Source organism: Nuphar pumila, chromosome 2, assembly GCF_984573655.1.
Source record: "Nuphar pumila chromosome 2, dmNupPumi1.hap1.1, whole genome shotgun sequence".
Taxonomy (NCBI): Eukaryota; Viridiplantae; Streptophyta; class Magnoliopsida; order Nymphaeales; family Nymphaeaceae; genus Nuphar; species Nuphar pumila.
In genome coordinates, this window is record NC_143250.1 from 93,741,645 (window position 1) to 93,763,962 (window position 22,318).

At 37.8% G+C, this 22,318-nt stretch overlaps 1 pseudogene; it reads right to left on the reverse strand.

The window, feature by feature from the left end:
• Window positions 1–12,678: 12,678 nt before the first annotated feature.
• Window positions 12,679–15,493, reverse strand: LOC149846168 (putative pectinesterase/pectinesterase inhibitor 21 pseudogene; annotated as a pseudogene).
• Between the last annotated feature and the right edge of the window lie 6,825 nt (window positions 15,494–22,318).

The window sequence follows — 22,318 nt, forward strand, 5'->3', positions numbered from 1 at the left end:
GTTATAATATCTTAAAAGATATTTTGATTACTTATTCTATGATTTTCGAATGCACGATTGTGTTCACATCAAAAATTCAAAAAGAACAAAAGTGAATTGGTTGAAATCCAAGTTCGTATGAGCCCATACTATACCCAACAATCTTAGAGGTATAAAAGTAATTTCAATGGTTTTTCAGCAACCCAAGGGTCAAGATTGTTCACATCCCTATTGACCAAGCTTGGTCAACTTTATAAAATTGTTTTTGACAAATCTACTTTTGAAAAACCTTCTTTTTAACTTAAAAGCTTTCATTTGACGTAAATAGCAAATTGAAAAAGACTATAGGGTTAGTTAGGAATTTATTAGAACCTAACTAAACCTAAACTATTGGTTAACTTCTAACCAAACAAGACTGATCTTGGATTAGTAGAAGTAGATATAGATTTGACCCAGATCCAAACCCACTATAAGAACCCTGCAGCACACATGGTTATAGCCCATAGTTTGTGATGGATTTTACAAGTGTTAAACACATGTAATGGGAGGGTAGCCAAGGGGTTACCCTCTTATGAACCTTTTGCCCCTCCCTCCCCCTATAAAAGGGAAGGGCACCCCCTCTCTCTCCCTCCCTCGCACTTTCCAACCACCAAAGTGGTGGTTCTCCACCACTTCAGCCACCAGCCACCTTTTGACCCGGTTTGAGTCCCCTTTAACCCTAGCTAGCTCGACTCGTCCCTAACCGACCCCGCTCACCCCTAGCTACCTGGCTGGCTGAGCTTACAACCAAGTTTTCCTAGTGGTTCAGTTTTATTCCCTAGTGACCCAGTTTTCTTTAAATTAGTTATCTTTTTCTATCGGTTCCTTGTCACTTGGTTTGCGTAAATCGACTCCACTTTCATTGATGTACTTACGCATACGTAAGGATCACCAGGAATTTGCATTTGGAGGAAAATTCTCTCAAAATATTTTGGAATTTTTGTGTCTCTTGTCGATATGCTCTACAGGGCAGGTCTCTATACAAAATGCTCATAATTTTCAATGTTAAAGATATATTTTTATTGTGTATGTGCTCATGTACGATTAGTTATGTTTCGATAATCTTGCATGTATTTTCATTACACATAAACCAATATTATATTCAACCTGTATTACGGGCTTTTAACTTGTATTGCGAGCTTTCAACCAGTATTTTGAGCTTTAACCATATATTATGAGCTTTGAACATGTATTATGGTCTTTCAATCTATATTATGAGCTTTCAACCTATATTACAAGCTTTCAATAAGTTTTATCGGCTTTTAACATGTATTACAAGCTTTCAATCTATATTATGAACTTTTAATCTATATTATATGCTTTCAACCTGTATTATGAGTTTCAACCTGTATTATGGGTTTTTAACCTGTATTACAAGCTTTCAACCTATATTATAGGCTTTTAACCTATATTATGAGTTTTCATCCTGTATTATAAACTTTCAACCTTATTATGAGCTTTTAACCTATATTATGAGCTTTTAACCTATATTATAAGTGTTCAACCTGTATTATGAGCTTTCAACTTATATTATAAGTTTTTAACCTATATTATGAGCTTTCAAGATGTATTATGGGTTTTCAACCTGTATTATGAGCTTTCAACCTATATTATAGGCTTTCAACTTATATTATAGGATTTTAACCCGTATTATGAGCTTTTAACTTGTATTATACTTTTATCTTATATTATGGGCATTCAAATTGTATTATGACTTTTAACTTATATTATGAGCTTTTAACTTGTATTATGGGCTTTTAACATATATTACAAGTTTTTAACTTGTATTATGAACTTTCAACCTATATTATGAGTTTTTAACCTATATTATAGGCTTTCAACCTGTATTATGGACATTCAACCTGTATTACAAGCTTTTATTAGTGTATACAAGCTTTTATGTATGCTTATGAGCTTTCTAATAATATATGCATGAATTACTTCAAATGCATAGGAATTACGTATGCTCAAGGTTTAGATGCTTCACATTATGAAATACATATTTTTTGAATTATATGATAATTCTGCTTTTCTGTTAAAATGTTGCATCATATAATTGATATATACAATGAATGATTTTGCTCAATAGAGTGATGGGACATGACACCCTACTGACTATGTAGCATGTTGAAATCTCATAATTTGCATGCATGAATTGGTATGGCTCATGTAGGAGTCTGGGGGTTTAAGGAACCTTGATGGTGCCATTGGGCCCATTTATGTGTCTGGCATATGAATGACTGATATTGTATTGTAAATCACCGAGACATGATTGTACAATGAGTTAGGGTTTAATGAAAACCCATGAGATGCGAACGTGCACCAGGATATAAAAAGTACATACACACAATAAATAAGTGGTTATTCACCTTCACAAGCAAGTTGCTCGAATGGACTAAAGGTGCCAAAACATTAGCGAATGAGTTAGGTACATACGAGTGAAACAAAATCTAGTGGTTACCCTGAATGGATACTTGGGTTACTGGACCCTGATATCTGCCTATTGTTTTAAGACACATGAAATGATTAATTCTGTTAAAAAGACAACCCTTATACTCATTCAGAGCGGGCCTACCTTGGATATGGTAGGTGGCACAAGCCTCAAGTGATTTTGATATATTTTTTAGAGCAAGGCATCTCAATGGTCACCATTCACTCATAGGTTTTTGAGGTCAGGGCTATCCATGTATCCTATGTGATAGATCTCTAACTATTGCAGTAGTCTTAGATGCATGCATATTTGAGTGGGAGTGTCCTTTAGGGAAGATGCATTGTAGCAAAGGTGTAGTATAAAATATAAATAACTGCTAAAACCAACTATGATGTTATACCTTTATTGAAGTAGTAACCCATACAATATGTGTTCTAAAATCAACATGCGAACATGGCATGACAAAGTGAAAACAGTAACCAAAAGTTAAAATGTAAAAGGGTAAGATTAATGAAATTTTTTAGTACGAGAACATCATTCTGTGTCTTTCAACAAATCATGATCATCGACAACCCTTACCCCACCTAAGTGACAGAAATGATCAAGGAACTCAACAGAGTAACTCAATATGTCATATATGCCATGCATTTTTATAATTATAAAAAAGGAAACATCCTACCAACACAAGCACCAAATTATAAGAATGTAAGAGAAGAGGCAAGGCTGCAAGAGAAGGAAAACACTTAAAGAAAAGAAGAGTAGCTCACTAATTCCTTTAGTGTGGGATGAGCCAGATGGTCCACTGTATTAAACATTTGTATGTAGGGTTACATGAAAAACTGCAAATAACCTTACTTATAGTTTGTTTTTGCAATATACAACTTACAGTTTGCTTTTGCAATATATAACAAACATATGAAAATTACAAAGTTTCACTTTATATCACTTCATATCAGCCACCCTCAAGTTGTGCATGCTTTCTCGTCATGGACAGCTTGCCTTTGAGGGACTAATACCAAGTCTTGGTGAACAATTTGCTGAACATGTTAGCTATCTGGCTTTTAGTTCCAACAAATTGTGCTTCTATCTCCTTATCTTCTATTTTTCCACATTATGAATATTGATTCTATGTCAATATGTGTTGCCTTCTCATGTTGTACAGGGTTAAGTGTGATCATAAAAGCATTCTGATTATCATAATATAATCTGTCACACAGACTCTTCAAACAGGGCACCGCACTCGCGTCACATGCGCACCCAGGCGGGTGCATCACTTGGATACAACTTTCGTTGTGTTAGGTGAAGTCCACTACATTGAGGTCCATTTTATCCAAAAGTAGATTCGGTTAACCCTAATCAAGTCCATTTATATATATATATATATATCCTCCCCGCACCGAAGTTTTTTTAAAGTGCTGCATCACGACATTCGCACCCGTACCCGCACCTATGTGACAGAGAATATAATGGATCTCCCTATACTTTGATTCAGACCTGTTTCATATAAAAAAAATAAAACAAAGCAACTCCTCTCTATTGTGAAAAACACCAGGGGTCACATGACTCACAACCAAGTCTTCTCCTTATCACCTCTTAACCTTCTTTTGTTATTTGCTAGGTATTTTCAGATGGTTTCGAAAGTTCTATCGAGGTTTCAAGTTCGAGTATTATTAAATCTTTGATCTGTTATCTTTCTTCAGTATTGTTCAATATTCTTTGAAGCCATACTTTGTTCTTTACTCTTACTCAATCTCTTTTCATTCTTTAGTATGATCTATAATTTTCTCCTTCATCAAATCTAACACTACCATCAGATTCTTTTTTGCATCTTCCCTTTCAGTACTCTATGTTCACCTTTATTATCATTGTTTTCTTTCTAAATCATTTTCACTATATTGTTCTTTTCTTTTTCTATCCTAGTCATCTCCTTCAATTTTGTTTCTTTTTACACTTTGTTTTTAATGTCATCATTGACACCAAACTGCCATCATAACCAATGTCAGCATATTATCCATATCATCCTATGCATCGGACTAGTCATAAGACTCATAACTCATTCTACTTTATTTGTGTGACCATTCTTTTTTCAACCCTCTTGTGCCCTAATGTACCTATCATCCTCTTTTTATTCAAATAATTTTGGCATTTCCCAAAGTGTGAATTACTGTAGCATTTTCTTTCATTTAGAAAAGGCACAACAATTCCCTAAATAGGATATATGAGACTTGGACACTATTAATGGTTAAATACCACCTATTGAATTTTTATTAAAGATCAAAATGATGGACTTCTTCTTACTTGGAAATAAAGACTCATAATGTATTAATATGGGGCAAAATTTAACAAATTGTGAATATAGAGGCTTTGTTGTGACACTTGTTACAAAGATTTTGAATCCAAGTCCACATAAAACTAATGTATGTTATCGCCATCATTGATCATAAATATTCTTAATCTTTGTCAGCTACTCCAGGATGGATTTCTCCTCCTTACTATGTATCAATTCTTCTCTATTAAGCTGGCTTGTGAAACTTTATGAATTGTGAAACTTTCTCCAAAGACCAATATCAATAGTTAGGTTAATGACTTAGGTTAAAACTTAGAACCTATGTCACATGGACACTTCACCTAGCATGTGCATTCCGTACCAACGCGACACTCAGACACTTCATGGACATGAGTTACATGACAAAATACTTCACGGACATAGTCAAACCAATTTCTCACACAATCAGCATTGTGTCATTAACTTTATCTATTTCCTTTTATGATCTATTTACTTATTTTATATTCACTTAAGTTATTTTTCTTTTAAATTTTCTCATCAATTACATTACATGTCAATTTCAACTTGGTTTCATTATCTGATGTTCCTAATTATAGAGATTTAGAATTATTGTTTTATACACACATATACATACATCTATCTGTGTACAATCGTGTTCCCTTGTCCAAATTTTTAAAATTTAGCGTATTGTACCTTACGTATCCGCATTCTGTCCCCTTCCACATTCGTATCCATGTGACACAGGTTAGAACCTCCTTACACACTGTTGAAGTTATCAAACCACCAAGACCTTGTTCTAAATTATTTATTTTAATTATCCCTTAAGGGTTAATTCAAAATTCTCAAAAATAATTTTTGAAAATTTTGAACTCAATAGGGTCGATAAGACCCTTGGGCGTGTAGGGTAATTTTTTCTCACTTAATATATATTTTTTCTGTAGACAGGGCAGAAAACATGTGCTTTGTTGCAATGGACATTTTGGCCTGAAACTAGATCCAAATGAAACAAAACAAGATTCTAAATTCAAGCCCTGGATGTGTAGAACACTTCACTATTTTTAGTTTTATTTATCGACTTCATTTTCATAGAGATATCATTTTTTTTAAAATAGGTCAGGATAAAAAAATGAGAACAGAATAACCAAGATTTAATCTCATGCAAAATCAAAGGAGTAAGAACAAGATTTAAGGTAAAAATCCATACAATCACGATTTTGTAGATCTATTTTAATGCATGATATTGAATTAAAAGCACTTTCAAAACCTTTTTCAAACATATTCTAGACCTGCTCCACTATGGATCAACCCATAGAATCAGAAAGACACACGGTTTATGTGTTTGCATTCTATCTATGCTACGCGTAGGATGAATCCTACCTGAAATGTGTTTTCAGAACCACCAACACCATTGTCTTCCGTCGTGGCACCTTGGAGCAGCTTCAATGACTGCTAAGAAAAGCTCTAAGGAAGAATAAAAAGATGGAAAAAGAAGAATATAGAGAATTCTAATAAAAACATAAGAGAAAAAAAGAACTAACATTTTTAATCCTCCACTTGAGAGCCTATATTTATAGATGGGCTTAGCCAAGAGTCCCATCTCTAATAATAAAATGTTAATATTTATTATTTTTTATTAATTAAATAATAAAATAAATTATAGGTCTTAATTTATTAAATTTCAGAATTAATTAAGCAAGAGTAGAAACGTGAAGACTTGTTACCCTCACTTAGGTTTTAGTAACATAGTAACATTTCAAGAGGCCTACAGACCCAAAGACTCATCAGAATTCGGCATTTAAATAATCAATTCAATAGCACTCAAAACGTAAATCATCATGGTGATCTTAGATTTAATCGTGCACACACGGAATAACAATAAAATTTAGTTAATGTTGAAAAATGTTAATTTTGACCTACAATTAGGCATAATCTTTGGTTGATGATAAAACACTCAAATCAACACCAATTTGGGCGTGTAGATAGTCAATTTTGATGTCCTTAAAATGAGAAACGTTAATGTCAACTTCGATATAATAGGTAAGTTGCTGATCGACTGAAATTTTTATTGAAACAATAATGATGTTGTTCAAAGCATCCGACACTATGGGTCCAATTCAATATAATTAGATCAAATAATCATGAGTTATATCTAATCCAATTCATTCCTAATTAGATCAAAATGTCATGGATTATATTCAACCTAATTGGGTTGAATCCAAATACTATTAGTTAAATCCACTACCTAATTTAAGGTTCAAATCTATATAATCTAAAAATATATAGATAATTTAATTTCTTGTTTATTCCACATATTTTAAAATTTATAATTATTCTTGCAATTTTCTTCATAACTTGAAACTTAATTTTATAATAATTCAAAATCAAGAAAATCAAGAAATTCAAGAATTTTAAGAAAACTAAGAAATTGCATTTTTTGAACCAACCAAAATCTAAAATCACAAATCGGATCTTCTACGAGATCTATAACTCATAACAGATCTAACTAGAATCCTAGTTCTACTTAAACTCTTGAATTTTGCCTGAATTTAACCTTATTTTAAACTAAATTTAAAAGTTAAACTAAAGCAAAATTGCAGGTGTTACAATAGGCATAGCGATCCTTGAAAAATCTTGTATAAATCGCCTGTAATACCCTGCTAGTTTGATAAAGCTCTAGATCTCACTGACATTCTTCAGCTGTGCCCAATTTATTACTACCTCGACCTATTTAAAAATATTCAAAATTTTAAATTTTCAATAAAAAGAATGGTTCAAGTAGATTATGAAATTTTTCAGTAGAGTTAAACAATCACCTTTGCTGGATCCACCGAGACTCCATTCTTTGATATCACATGTCCTAAGAACATGACTTTGTCGAGCCAAAATTCACATTTCAAAAATTTGGCGTATAATTGGTGTGCTCGGAGGGTTTCCAGGACGATCCTCAGATGTTCTTAATGTTCCTCTGCATTATCGAAATATACCAATATATCATCGATGAAAATGATGATGAAGGTATCGAGGTATGTCCTGAATACCCGATTCATTAAATCCATGAATGCAATTGGGTTTGTAATGTCCATATCTTGTTTGAAACGTCGACTTTGGAATGTCTTCATCTTTTATTCTCAACTAATGGTAACCATACCTTAAGTCAATCTTTGAAAATACTTTTGCCGTTTTCAGCTGGTCGAACAAATCTTTTATGCGTGGCAATGGATACTTGTTCTTCACCATCTCCTGGTTAAGCATTTTGTAATCAATGCATAACCTCATGGACCCGTCTTTCTTTTTCACGAACAAGACCGATGCTCCCCAAGGAGATATGCTTGGTCAAACAAACCCGCGCTCCATAAACTCTTGCAGTTGCTTCTTTAGCTCCTTCTGTTCCTTTGGTGTCATTCAATAGAGTGTTCTCAAAATTGGCTTTGTACCAGGCACCAACTCGATCCCGAATTTCACTTTTCGTTGTATAGGTAATCCTAAAAGTTCCTTTGAGAATACATCAGAAAAATCATGAATGAGCTCTAGTTTCTCGATCGATATGTGCTTGGCTTTCACTCCTATCACACTGACCAGGAAAGCTATATTCCTCTTTGTAGATATTTTGAGCCTTAAGAGCAGCGATTACCCTTTTCGTTATCACAGGTCTCAAAAGTTGAAATTCGACCTCTAGTATACCGGATCAAGATAGGATTAACTTTCGTTCTCTGCAAAGGACACTAGCATAGTGTTCAAAAATCCAATCCATACCCAATATGACATCATATTCTGTCATGTCGAGTAGGATTAGGTTTGCAAGCAAATTCTGTTCTCCTAGTATGACTTCTATGTCTGACATGTAATTTACATATATCACATTGAATCCTAGGAAATTATACACTATCAGTTCTTGATTCAATGATTCAGTGGGTAGCCTAAGTTGTTTAACAAAATTCACAACTATGATAGAGTGTGTAGCACCACAATCAAATAGTACAAGGGCGGCTTGACTAGATATAAACATTGTACCTTGCATCAAATCTCCCTTATGCAGTTGTTTCATCGAGGTAGCGTAGACTCTACCCGCCACCTTCTTTTGAATCACTTGCGGTTGTTGTTGCTGCTGTAGATGCGGTCCCCTGATTACGCATCTCACTTCATCTGCTTGCTTCTTGTGACACTTCTTGATGTAGTGTCCCATCTTTCTATAATATAGACAAGCACCAGTCTCACGAGGACACTGCTACCCAAGGTGGAAATGATTACATTTTCGGCACCTCTGGTTTTGTACCTGTCTTTGCTTGTTTCTTCTATTGTGCTTTTGTTTCTTGGCCGACAGGGTGAATTTCTTTTCTTCGAATCTCTTGTTGAACTCGGGTTGTTGTACCCCAGTCTGATTCTTCTGGGACCTCTGTTCTTCCTTCCAATCATCCTCTAGCAGGGTAGCAACCTGCTCAAACAATATTAGACTCGAGGGTTAGATTTTTCTACCACTCTTCAAATAATATAATTTTATTTTATTTTTTTAAACTAATAGGTTCAAGAATGTAGGCCTTTATTACCTGGATGGCATCGTCGAGAGTTTTCGGCCTTCTATTGTATAGGCGATTCCTCAGTCTTGCCTTTAGTCCTCGGGCAAATTTCATCACCCTATTCTCGTCGGTCGTGTACACATTTGGGCAATAATGTTTTAAGCTATGAAACTTTGTGATGTATTCCACCAAGGACATTTCATACTTTTTGTTCATCCCTTCTGGAAGGTAACCCAACTTTGCTTTTTTTTTTTGAGGTATCCTCTCCAATGAAACAAGGTGCTTGCGGTATGAAACAGTAACAACAAGGGATGAAACATTTTTAGATTTGAGCCTTGACATAGAATAGAAGAGTTCTATCACCAGTTGTCTCAAAAATTTCGGTTTACTGAGACATTGAATGCTGAGGATAAATTCTTCTGTGATAAACGTTGCAAGTTTAGTGTTTACATCCTTAGCTTGATCTTTCCTCTCAATAAACAAATGTAATTGTATTGCATGATCTTTAGTTGGTGGGAGGCTTGTGTAACTCAATTTTCTTATTTGTTGGTAGCTCAAAATTTTTGTCATTTGCTGTAAACTATAGCCGATTTAAAGTTGTTTCGTATGTCTTTGAGCCCTTTGTCAAACCTGCTTCCATTTGTTTAAGAATCAGATCAGGTGATGCTGAAAATGAGCGTTTTTGCTCATGCTGACATCGTGGCCATCCGATTTGCATTTTAAAAAGCTCAAAAGTCAACAAAACCACGTGGCATTCACCCAAAATGCAAACAGACGGCCACGATGTCCGCATGAGCAAAAACGCTCATTTTCAGCATGACCTGATCAGATTCCATTTGTTTACATCTTTTGGCTTTTCCTTATTGCTTGGTAAGTTCTTCCTGATAATCTTGTTGCTTGGAAATTGTATTCAGTTTCTTAATATGGGAATCTTACAAAACAAGCACAATGCTGGTGAGCATAGGGTTGAAAAACATATGATACACTACCTAAATCAAATCTTTTATTGACCAGCGATCTTTTTGCCTTGTGTAATTTTTTTATCTTGTCTTTTTTTTAATCAGAGCTCCTTGATGCAGCTTGGAGGAAACACATGGGAGGATGAAGATAAAGAAGCCCTCTCACATCCTTGTCATCCATTTGAAATGCTTCAAATACATCAAGCATCTTGGCCGATACAAAAAACTATCATAAAGAGTTGTCTTTCCATTGGCTTTTCCTTGATGTCGAAAACATGGAGATGATAGATAGAGTCGGCTGTAAAGGCATTGTCGGGGTTGGCTCAGGAGTACTCTAGCAACACAGATTATGGATACATTCTATTCTATTTGAAGCAAGCAAACTAGATTGGGTTGTCGCGGCGTTCATCCTCTTCTTGCCGGAAATGGCATCGGCGTCCTTCCACCCGTCGTCATTCGCTGGGAATCTGGGCCTGTGCAGTAGCATCCTCCTTTGGCCATGCACCAGGAGAAGAAGACGGTCGGGCCGCTGGTGTGGATTCTCGCCATGGCTTTCACTGTCGGGATGTTCGCCCGGGTTGTCAAAGTAATTCAACCCATTATTCATTGTTGTCCTCACATCATCATCAAATAACGGACATTTGAAACATAGCATCTAAGTACGGTCCAAACAAACATTGGACTTGGAACAATTGTTATGGAATAAAAAAAAACAAATGTTTCGTTTTTATTTTTTTTTTCTTTTCGTCCAACCCTGGACAAGCCATCAAACATACCATAAAGGAACAACTCCTTAGCATGGCTGAAGATTCTCAAATCCAGGGTCCACTAGTACAAGCATATCCACATTTTGAACATCGTGGGGACCAGTTTTTACATGTAGAAGCATGTGTACCTTTCTAGAAAGAGATTGTTCCATATTGTACACCAGAGAGACAACCATTGCAACTTGTGGTTCGAGGCGGAGACACAAACCCTCTTGGTTTTGATGATGAGTTTTGGCATGAGCACCCTGAAGGTAAGATTGATTGTTATCCAGTGAGTGTACTTGAGCGTAAGGGTGGGCATTGGGGTCTAGCATGACTCTGCCCAGGTCCATTTAGAGCTTGACCCATTCGGATTTTAAATGTAGTCCGAACTAGAGATGACCTAACCCATTTATTAATGGGCCAGGTTTCATTCAATTCTTAAGAGGCTCGGGTTTCAAGAGCATCCCATGACTGGGTCGGTCCAGTTTGGCCCAAACCCATTTGTAGGTTATTTTCAAATGAAATTCATAAATTAATTTCTAAAATACTAAAAGCAATGAATTACATAAAATATTAATGCACCAAACTAATCATCTTTCTATATCTTATAAAATCAATGCACTAATTCGGTAAATAGTAATAATTAACAACTTAATTTCTATGTATATAACTAATTATGTTTTTAGTTTTCATAAAATTAATGCAACCAATTAGGTAAATAGTAATAGTTACCAAGTTACTATGGAGCCAACTACTAAGAAATTAATTAGGTGGCTAAGGCCCATCAATTCAGCCCAGTAGCCCTTGGATTGAGTTGGGCTGGGGCCATGCATATGACGGGCCAGCTTTCGGCTTGGTATCTAACGTATCAGGGCCTAAAAGTTTGACCCAAACCCGGGCCATGATGGTCCGGGTTTGCTTGGCCCATCAGACTGCCTAGCCCGTTGCCCACCCTTACATGAGCTGGTAGAGACACATGGCGTCAAGATTGAGTTGCTTGAAATCACAAGGCGATTGGACAAACATTTTTTGAGTGGTTAGTCAGTGAGAGCTTCTTCACTGTACATCAGATTCTCGGGCACAAAAGAGTTCTCTTGGTTGTCTCCTATCTACCCATATTAGCCTTAGTATGGTGGACTGAGTTGCAAGTGGCTTGTGAGAACCAAGGAGTGGGTTGAGTGCAAACTTGGACAGAGATGAAAAATGCATGCAAAATTTGTTCCTTTAACTATGCTCAATCGATGTATAGGCAGTGTCTCCATTTTCGACAAGGGTCCAGTTAACTCAGGTTGCTGAGTAGACCCAGGAGTTTCATCACCTTAGTCTACGAAGCCAGATTCAAGAGACGGAGGACCAACGTGTCCAGGTATATTTTGAGACTTCGATCTTCCATTTCTGACAACTTTAGCTGTATTAAATTTCAATTCTAGAATGAAACTCAAACAAGAAGAGAAGACAAGCACTTCAATAGACAATTATGCAAAGCCATAAACGTAAGCAAACTCATCACCAAATACATGGGAGGTTCTCAATTTGAGACTGTCTGTACATGTAACAAAAAGAATACAATGAAAGAAAAAAGAGAGAAAAAATATTTAATAAAACAACGAACAATGTCATTTCCTGTTTATTTTGTCCCCTCGCTAGGCAAGCAAACTTATTGTGCTTTGCTTCCAATAATTGGAAGTCCAAAAGAATTCATCAAACGTTTTTTTTTTCTTTAGGCACCAGTGGGCGCAGGTGCAGCGATTGTGGTTGAAGGTGCAGCTTCTGTGGCTGAGGAGCCAGAGCCAAGAGGCAACAGACCAGAAACATAGGGCACACCACTGTCCTTCAGCCACTCATCTCCCTTAAGGAGTATAGATACCGTGAACTCATTTGCCTCGTCAGCTGTCAAGGTTTTGATCCCGGCCCATTTCACCCTGGCACTAATGTTGGCACCAGGACCCCTGTTGTCAAACTCACCATAGACCAGCGTACTGAGTCCCAAATCTCCCATCCACTCGTGCCAACCGGCGGGCTGCACAAGATCATCCATCCATGATTGGAGGTAGAATGTCCTTGAGTATTCCTTCCATGGCCTCCCAAGGAAAGTAGGAAGCTTGAACCTCACTGGGTAGTACTCCGGGTCCGCAACGATGGTGCAGTTATGGATGGTGATGGCGGTGGGCTCGCGGGGGTCCTTCCTTCCTTGCGCGGTGATGAGGTTCTGCTGGTTGTCCAATGGCTTCCTCGCCACAATCTGGCAGTTCTGGAAGACGGTCCGCGAGTTGCCGAAGATGAAGTCGACGGTGCCGGAGATGGTACATTCCCGGTAGAACTGGCGGTTGGTGTGCGCGTAGAGCGTGTCTTGGTATCCGTCGAATTGGCAGTTGTAGAAGATGGACATGTCTGATTGCACTCGGATGGCCACTGCTTGGTGCTTCGCAGCTCCCGCGCTGTTCTCGACCCCAATGTCCCTTGCAATAAATCCATCTCCAATAACAGCTAGAAAAAGCCACAAAGTGCATGGTCAGGTCATGATTTTGAATGCGCTTAATGCACATCTACAAGAGCGGCCCCAGTCGACTCCTTTCGTCCTTCCTGCACTTCTCTAGCGGGCTGGCGAAGCATGAATTAAACTAGGAAAGACTATGAGCTGCTAACTGCTGTGGCCAATCTACTAGGCCTAAGACAACTAATTTACCCTTCTCTAAAAAGGTAACTACCGGACTATCTAAATATCATGATTTTATTCACATTTTTTTCCCATGAGAGATGTACTCTTGTTGCAGAACAGTTTTTTGATGACTGAGGACCAGGTTACTTAATAGGCAAACCCCCAGAGTTGTCACCCACACTACACACTAGTTAAGATCATAGGAGTAGCCAAGTGCCATGGCTATGTGACAATAGCCAATCACGTGACAGCACTGCATGGGGCCTACATCTATATAGTACAGGCCCCACATGAAATGCTGTCATGTGATTGGCTGTGTCAAATAGCCATGGCACTTGGCTGCTCTCTGGATCCCTGCTCCACCAGCACCCAAGCCCTTTACGGAGCCCACCAGTTAATAACACTCGCACACCCGGTGAGAGTTAGACCTGTAACGAAAGGGTCAGCACCTTCCCCCAAACCCGTTGCCATTTTGGGACCATGTTTGTGGTCCATTCTCTCACATCTAAAGGTTCCCAAGTGAAATTTACGGTGGGGCTTGAATATAACCAATGAATGGTTGTGTTCAATTTGACCGCAACCGCTTTCAAGAAAGTAATGTTTTCAAATATCATCTTTTTTAAAGTATCACCTTTTCATAATCACAATATTAACTCAATAAAACAGCTGCTTTGTGGTTTGAATTTTCACGTAGACCTATATTTTTCTGATAAAAACAAAAATTTTGAATAATTCGCAAAGAATTATAAGCTGAACCTAAAAGGGTAAGCATTTTATTCTCTATATATACTAAACCATATGCTATGATTATGAAGATAGGCCTACATGTAATACGCTTACCAAGTGTTGCAGTCTTGAAGGTGGGGGTTCCATCAATGAAATTCTTGTTCCCAGTGATCTTGGTCTTGGTTGGCCCATCTCCTACAAACATGACATGGGTCAAGCTCTTTCCGACTGAGACCTGCTCCTCATACACACCAGCCTTGATGTAGATGACAAACGTGGTAGTGCTATTCTTAGGCACAGCACCAAGTGCATCATTAATGGAGGTGAACTTCCCACTCCCATCCTTTGCCACCACAAGATTAGGCACAATGCTTGTTGCAGGAACTTCGAGCAGCCTGCGCTTTCCACCCTGCACCCACGTCGGGAATTCACCATCATTGCCGGCGGTGGCGTGCATCGACAAGAGGCGGCGGTGCGGGTTCAACATGGAGATGTCGAGCGAGCCCAGGATCGCCGATACATGGTCAATGATGGCGAGGGCATTGCTGGTGAGCTCGTTGGCACTCTTCAAGATGCCCCTCATCTTCTCTCCAACATCACCCGTGGTGTTCTCAAAGCCATCCAAGCAAGTCTCCTGATATGTGAGAGAAGCGCTGAGCCAGGTCTTGGTGTTGTCTATAATGCTGTCAATGTCAGCCAAGCTAAAGGAAGCCACATGATCAATAGACTTGTTGAGATCATCAATGGAGTAGTCCATGAGCTCCCCACAACTGTCAAGTGCTGCCTTTGTTCTGGGATCCTTTTGTGCTTCCTGCAGTAATGTCGATTGGCTCAAAGCCTTGCGGATATGATCAATGGCTACCTTGAATGATAGCTTGACAAGGTCCTTGGGGTCGCTGGTGTTCGAGCCAGCTGCAGCGGAGAGGCTAGAGATGCATGCGTCCTTGTAGTCTGTGGGTTGGCATATAGCAGCGATCGCCTTGGACGAGGCAGCAACATTACCGGAAGAATCGCTACCTCCAGAGCCACCAGAGCTTGGTTTTTTGGATACGCCCACGGCAACTGCTACAACCATAGCCAGCAGAACAACTGAGGCCACAGATATGATAGCAACACGTTTCTTCTTCTGCCCATCCTCACCAGAAGACATCTTTTCTCTATTTTTTTCCCCAAAGCTGTCAGAAAGAACTCGTGTCTTCAGAGAGACAGAAAGAGAAGGTGGTTTAGAGAAAGATAGAAGAGATGGGGACCTTCTCTCACCTCTTTTGGGTTTCTTGGCTGATGGCTTGGGAGTTCATGGTTATAATGGATGGGAATGGTGCTCCTTATAGCGAAGAAACGGCAAGGGGTTGAGTAGTTGTGGTATGGAAGCCCTACGGTTTAGGAGAGCCATTCACAGATGGGCGTGAAGGGTGGTGCTGTTTTCATGAATTGGTTTTACGAAATCTTGCCCCTGAATGAGAAAATATCTGGCTGTTCACAACCATATGATACACCGATACGGTGGTATACACTCTTGTTTGCATGCATGGATCTACTTTGTCTGCAGGTTGTAGCGTGTCTAGGACACCACAAGATTCAATTTTTGTGATGGTGAAAAATTCATGGCTCAGAATTCATGAATATATGGATGGTTTAAAGATGGTACAAAATATCATGTTAGAACATGAAAAATAATAAATATAACGTGTTAAATATGATTGAAAGATTAGTTTTTTGCTGATTGGAGATTAGATGCGTGTGTAAATCAAGTGTGTCAGCAATATATATATATATATAGGGTAATACAACCGTGCTAGCTTTTTTTTTGTTTTATTTTTAAATTCTGACAGTATGTGATCTATGTACTTGATTTTACATGGATCAGCTCTTGGAGCGCTCTATTCCGACACATGGGTGGGATTTTATAAGGTTTAGGCTCCAAATATCATTTTTTTCATTAAAAAAACATGATTCACCATGCCCAACACATTTATGGGTCTGGAACCGTAAAAAATACACCAAAAAAGCCTAAAGTCCCATTTAGCATATTTCATTTAGCACAAATGTATTGCCCTTATATATATATATATTAGGTAGGGTGTAGGTATGTACATTTACATAGTGCAGCAGGCTCAAATAAGATCCCGCAAATACATTTATCAAGGTCCATTTGTTAGGAACTACATTTTAAATCATATTTGTTTAATAAAAAAACATGGTTTTTTGAGTCCTGAAAATCTAATACTTTGTAAATTATCAAATTTTGAAGTCGTTCAATAACCTGCTCATGTGTCATAATCGATCCTAGTAAATAAAAAATGTAGATATCATCTATAAGTTTGGATTTAAAAAATTTAAAAAATAGAATTTATAACCGTTTGCACCTACACTTTGCCACCGTACCTGCACACATACACGTATGAAAATGAGTGCAAATAAAAGATAATCACGTACCAAAATTAAGGCAATCATAAAAGAAAAAATTTGTTGCTATTTACTTAATTGTATATTTATGTAAATGAAACTTAACCAAATAGGCTAATTTTATGTTCTTAATTTTTTTTTGAGAGGAGGTCCATATTTAGTTTCTAATTAAAGGTATTGCACATACACATACACATACACAATGAGAATATGCAAACTGAAATATGTGAACCAATCATGTGAAAAAGATTTTCGAGTTTTAAAAAAAAATAATTTTTCTAATTCTGAATCATATAGATGTGATCTACATGCTTGATTTTATGGGGATTAACAATGGGTTTGTCCAATTTCATCAGGTGGATAGGTTTTTATAGGGTTTGAAAAGATTAAAGATTTAAAATGTAACAGCACGTGATTTCTAACCTTTGGAAAATACGTGAAAGATTAAAACTTTTCTTTCCTTTTAAAACTTGACAGTGGAAACCTTTCTAACTCCAGTTCAAATCTCGAACAAGTCACATTTCAAAAGTTTCGATAACCGCCTTTATAAAAATGTCACAACATTCCTAAAACATTCTTTCTTTTCTAAACAAAGTAATTGATTGTAAACCTTTAAAGGATTTTTAATCCATTTACAAAAAGGCATAGTACGATAGTTTGTATAGACAAATTATAAAAATTTTAGGAAAGTAAAAAGGAGAAACTAGATCAAGTCCCTGTCCTTTCCGCTCATCGCGTTCAACATCATTTATCACCAAAACATGTTAGAATATAATATGTCAGACTCACAGTCTGATAGATACGAATACCTCAAACAGTTGTAGGCATTATATCATACATGTCAATAAGTAATATAACATGTGTACATTTGTAAAATAAAATATGTATTTAGTAAGTCTAAAGGGTTTCATAAGTGCCTGCTAGAAATGTCTACCTTGTCGAACCATGATATTACCAGTGACTGATTGTAGGTATTGATAAGTTATGCTAACTAGCAACTATACAATCCAATGATTTGTATAAATAAACATGCATTTCTATTTAAAGTAAGTGACTTTGTTTCAATATTAATTTCACTTGCGGGTATGCACAAGATGATACATAGATCAGACTGAGATAATCCAAGAGTTTATTATGTCATATATTTTAGTACCCTAAATGACTAGTTGATCTGCTTTAAAGGGAACAATGCAACAACCTAGAGAGAACTCCCCACAGGATGACACTCGAAGATGGGCCTTACAAGGATGCAACCTAACCTTCTACAAAAGTAGTGAGGTCTACCGCCTAGGATAATTATTGGTAGCTCTTTCTCTTAACTTCGATGGCTGAAGATGTCGAGTTATTGTCACTCAAAGAGCATGTTTATGTAACAATAATGCCATCAAAACTTGTACCATCTACCACCTCTCCAAGTAGCCAATAAACGTGAATGGGTTAATGAGTCCTCTTTATTAAGGGGTTGTACCATTTATATCTTATGCCGTAACTAAGCATCAAACCACCTCCTTGGGTAGGTTCCAAAGGTTCAGTGTATTCACTTAACCCATTCAACACACTCTGGTTTATTCAAATTGATCGAGCATCTTGCCTGTAATGACAATCCTTTGTTTTAAATGTGTATGTGATTTTTCCATAATTACCTTGAGAGGAATACTAACTTGCAAGTTTTTCAACAGTGGATGTGTATTATGAGCATACTTCAGCAAGTTGTCTTAAGGGAGGAGGCTGGCATGTTATATTGGAAGTCCTTTGTTACATGATCACCTTATGCACTTTGAGTGTTCAATGGCTCCCAAACAACTCTCTATGCACTTTTGGTTTCCCAATATGAGGGTCTTTTGATGGCTTGCCCATACTCGACCGTCTACAAACAAATGATAATCTAAAAAAGGTTTGGGTTCCAAACTCCAAGTCAATGCTCTTTTCGTGGAACACAGAAGGAGACGATAGTTCACTTTTTCTAGCTTTGTCCTTTTATAAAAACTATATCAGATTCCAGGGGGGTGGGGGCGGGGGCGGGGAATAAAAACCTTCAATGGGAAGGAAATGCTCAAATTAGAGATCTTCTGATAGCACGAAGGATCTAGCATTGCTAAAGGAAGACCCATTTGTGACAAAACTTAGCAGTTGGTCGTGCTATCAGAATTAGAGATCTTCTGATAGCATGACCAACAACTAAGTTTGGTATGGCAATGTTGGTTCTTCATTGCATGGAAATTCAAATGGCTGGAGCAAAATAATAGGATCTTCAGAGTCACGAAATTGGATGCCCTAGCCACGAAGCAGAGAATTGCATTGTGGAACTCAGGCAGAGAGCCAGTCTCAAATGGCCTGATCATGATCTTCATTGGATCAGACAGTGTAGAATAGGTTTTGTTTAATTATTTTATCCATCTTGTAATGCTGGTGATATCTCATAATCGATGAGCATCAATCCTCTGTGATAATTCTTTATATCCCTTACCAATACTACAATAAATTAAATTATATGCACCAAACAAATCATAATATCAGTTAAAAAAATAAAAATGTGCTAGGTGAACTAACCATGCAAGCTGGAAATTTGTGGCACTTCACAAAGACTCTGTTGATGTGCTTAGTATGATCATAATTTACTAAGAATCATCACCTTCAACATGCTTTGTCAATTTTTTTTTTTGTGTAATGTTCATGAATTTTTAGAGATAATGGAATTTTTAAAGCATATTTTATAACTTTCGAGTATATGGTTGTGTTAGTATCGAAATTTCAAAGAGAACGGTCTTTGTTTTGTTAAAAATGAAGTTGAAACGAGTTCGAAATACAACTAACAATTTTGGGGGACCTTTGACAAAAAAGGGTTGACCCTATGTAGAGGGAGTCAATCCCTGTTTTAAGAGAAGGGACCCAAGGGCCGGCCCTCTGAATTGAGAGTCGACCCCTGTGTAGAAAAAAATCCACAAGGGATGGACCCCTATTTTGAAGGGTCGACCCTTGCATGTTGTTTTAAAAAGTGGTCTATCTAACAACCCAAGAGTCAACCATCCCTTTGAAGAGTTGACCCACGAGAGTCGGTTGGGGTTTGACCCAAGTAACACAGGGTGAAACCGCCTCCTCATGTTTTGGGTTTTGATGGTTTATAAATCATCATCCATTCCCATCAGTCCCTTACCTATGTTTGATGCCCTCCCTCTCTCACGTGAACTGGGTTTGCATTTACACTCTCCTTCCCTCTTTCGTAGCCTATAAATAGAGGCCCAACCCCTCTCACTCAACCATCAGTCTCTCACTCACTTTTGCTCAATCTCTCTCTCTTCTTCTTGACCTTATTCTCCATTAGGAACCGGTGGTGGGAGGTAACCCTCCCAGCCTCTGTTTCACTCAGTTTGGAAGGTCGCCAAAGAGCCGTTGCACCAACCAACTTGTAGCTTTTGTTTTTCTATAATTCCATCATTTCCTACATAACCCCAATAGTTTTAAGGCAGGATTAATGTGAATAACCCATACACGTTGATTACATTATTTCATGCATAGTTCTTTCATAGTTTTATATATAATATGCTTAAATTGTTGTCTATCAAAGTACGCTATGGAAATAACATGTTTTGAGCAAGGAAGTGCTGTTGAAACACAACTTTTCAACTTTCTAAAGTGATAAGAGTCGACTCCTGCTCTGCAGGAGCCGACCATTGCTAACTCAAGCCATAGAGAAGGCCCAAGAGTCAACCCATGTAAATGGGAGTCAACCCGTTATAAGCCTAGAACCCTGAGACTGATAGAGACTCAACCCTCTCTCATTGTGTAGATCCTGAGAGTCAACTCTTAGTTAGAAAAACTTGACCCTCAATGGGTTGAAAACCCCTGGAGACAGAAAGAGTCGACCCTTTTTGACCCCTATGTGCTTCTGCAGACCGAAGAGTTGACTCTCTGTTTAAGAAGTCGACCCTTGCTGGTTCCTTTGGGATTCTACAATCAGAAAAGTCGACTCTTGAGATTTGGAGAGTCGACCCTTCTGAACATTTCAAATCCTCTGCACACAGAGAGTCGACCCTCTTGTATGTGTTATCTTTGACACCTGAAGCGATATCTGCTTCCAGTAGAGTTGACTCTTGGGCATCTGAGGGTAGTTTCTTGATGTTTTTGGCCCGGGTAATGACAGCCAAGCTCGATATTCAAGTGAATCAACACGAGGAAAAGTTAGAGGACCTGTTTATGCTATGATTATGCTTTGCAAGGAACTGCTAAGTGCTCAAGGGTCCAAATGGGACCCAGTTCTTGTCAAGACGCACAAGTTAGCAAACTTGCATGTATGTCATGAGGTATTACAAAATGTTGGTTATGGTATGCAAGTTTGACAGAAAAATTATGTAATAATGTTACCTAATATACTATGCATGTTAAAATGCTATGTTATCATGCTATAAGTGTTATAAGTGCAAAGTGACATACGATGTACTATTATGTTATGAAAGGTTGTCCATAATAAGCATGGTATCATATGGTGTTATGAGTCATGGGAAACACATATACTTGATTGCTCATAATGGAGCATATAGCTCGATGGAACCAATGTGAAGCCTTAGATAGTTATAAAGGCTTATGTGACATGTGTATTACTGTCTATAAGACATTGAGGCATGCTTGTACAACTGGTGCTCCTAATGAGCTGATAACCCATAAGGTGGGTTCATTAGAAGGCTTGGAATTTATAATGAGATCTTCCTTGTGCCTAGAAACACTGTATTGCACTGGGAATTTGTTCATAAAAGACTGATCTTTCAACCAACAGTCTTTCCAGAAAAGTGTTTTCTGACCGTTGCCCACTGTGACTTTCACACTGCTGACTATATTAGGAATACAAAGACCCGTCCCGGAGGTCGTGCCAAGACCGCCCATTTGACAAGACTTTTACTCTTCCCCTTAGTACCTCCATTCCAAAGAACCTTTAAAAAATTCCTTTTTGTCTTTTTCCTATGGCCTTAGGCACGAGGCCCTAGGTGCGAAGGCAAACCTAGGCACCAGAGTGGCAAGGTCCCAATTCGGCACCTGAAAAGAGTGCTCACTGCTACTTCAAGGGAATGATCTCCATTCAAGACAAAGACTTGGCTTTTCTGTTCATTAATTTTAAGCCCCAAAACGGCCGAAATTTTTTGGAGAGAGTACCAAACGGCCCACATATTACAGAGAGAGCCATCCTCAAATATAAGTCAACATAAAAAAGGTGAGTGAGCGTCTGCATACCTGGGAGCTGCACACCTGTAATAAGACCCACCGATGTGCGCTATCCAAAATAGTAGAAAGCCCTTGCATTGCAATGTCAAAAAGCAAAGGCGAGAGTGGGTAGACTTGCCTCAGACCATACTTTGGTTTGAAAAGTCTACCCCTCCTCCAATTTAAACTAATCATGTTAGGCCATTTGATAGCAAAGATTTTATCCATCCAATCATTCGGTCTCCCAAATTCATTTTCTGCATAAACTCAAATCCATACTCCCCACTCACTGAATTAAATGTCTTTTCTAAATTCACATTTAATAGGAACAACTTCTTCCTCTCTTATCTATCGAATGCAAGGTTTCATGCACAAT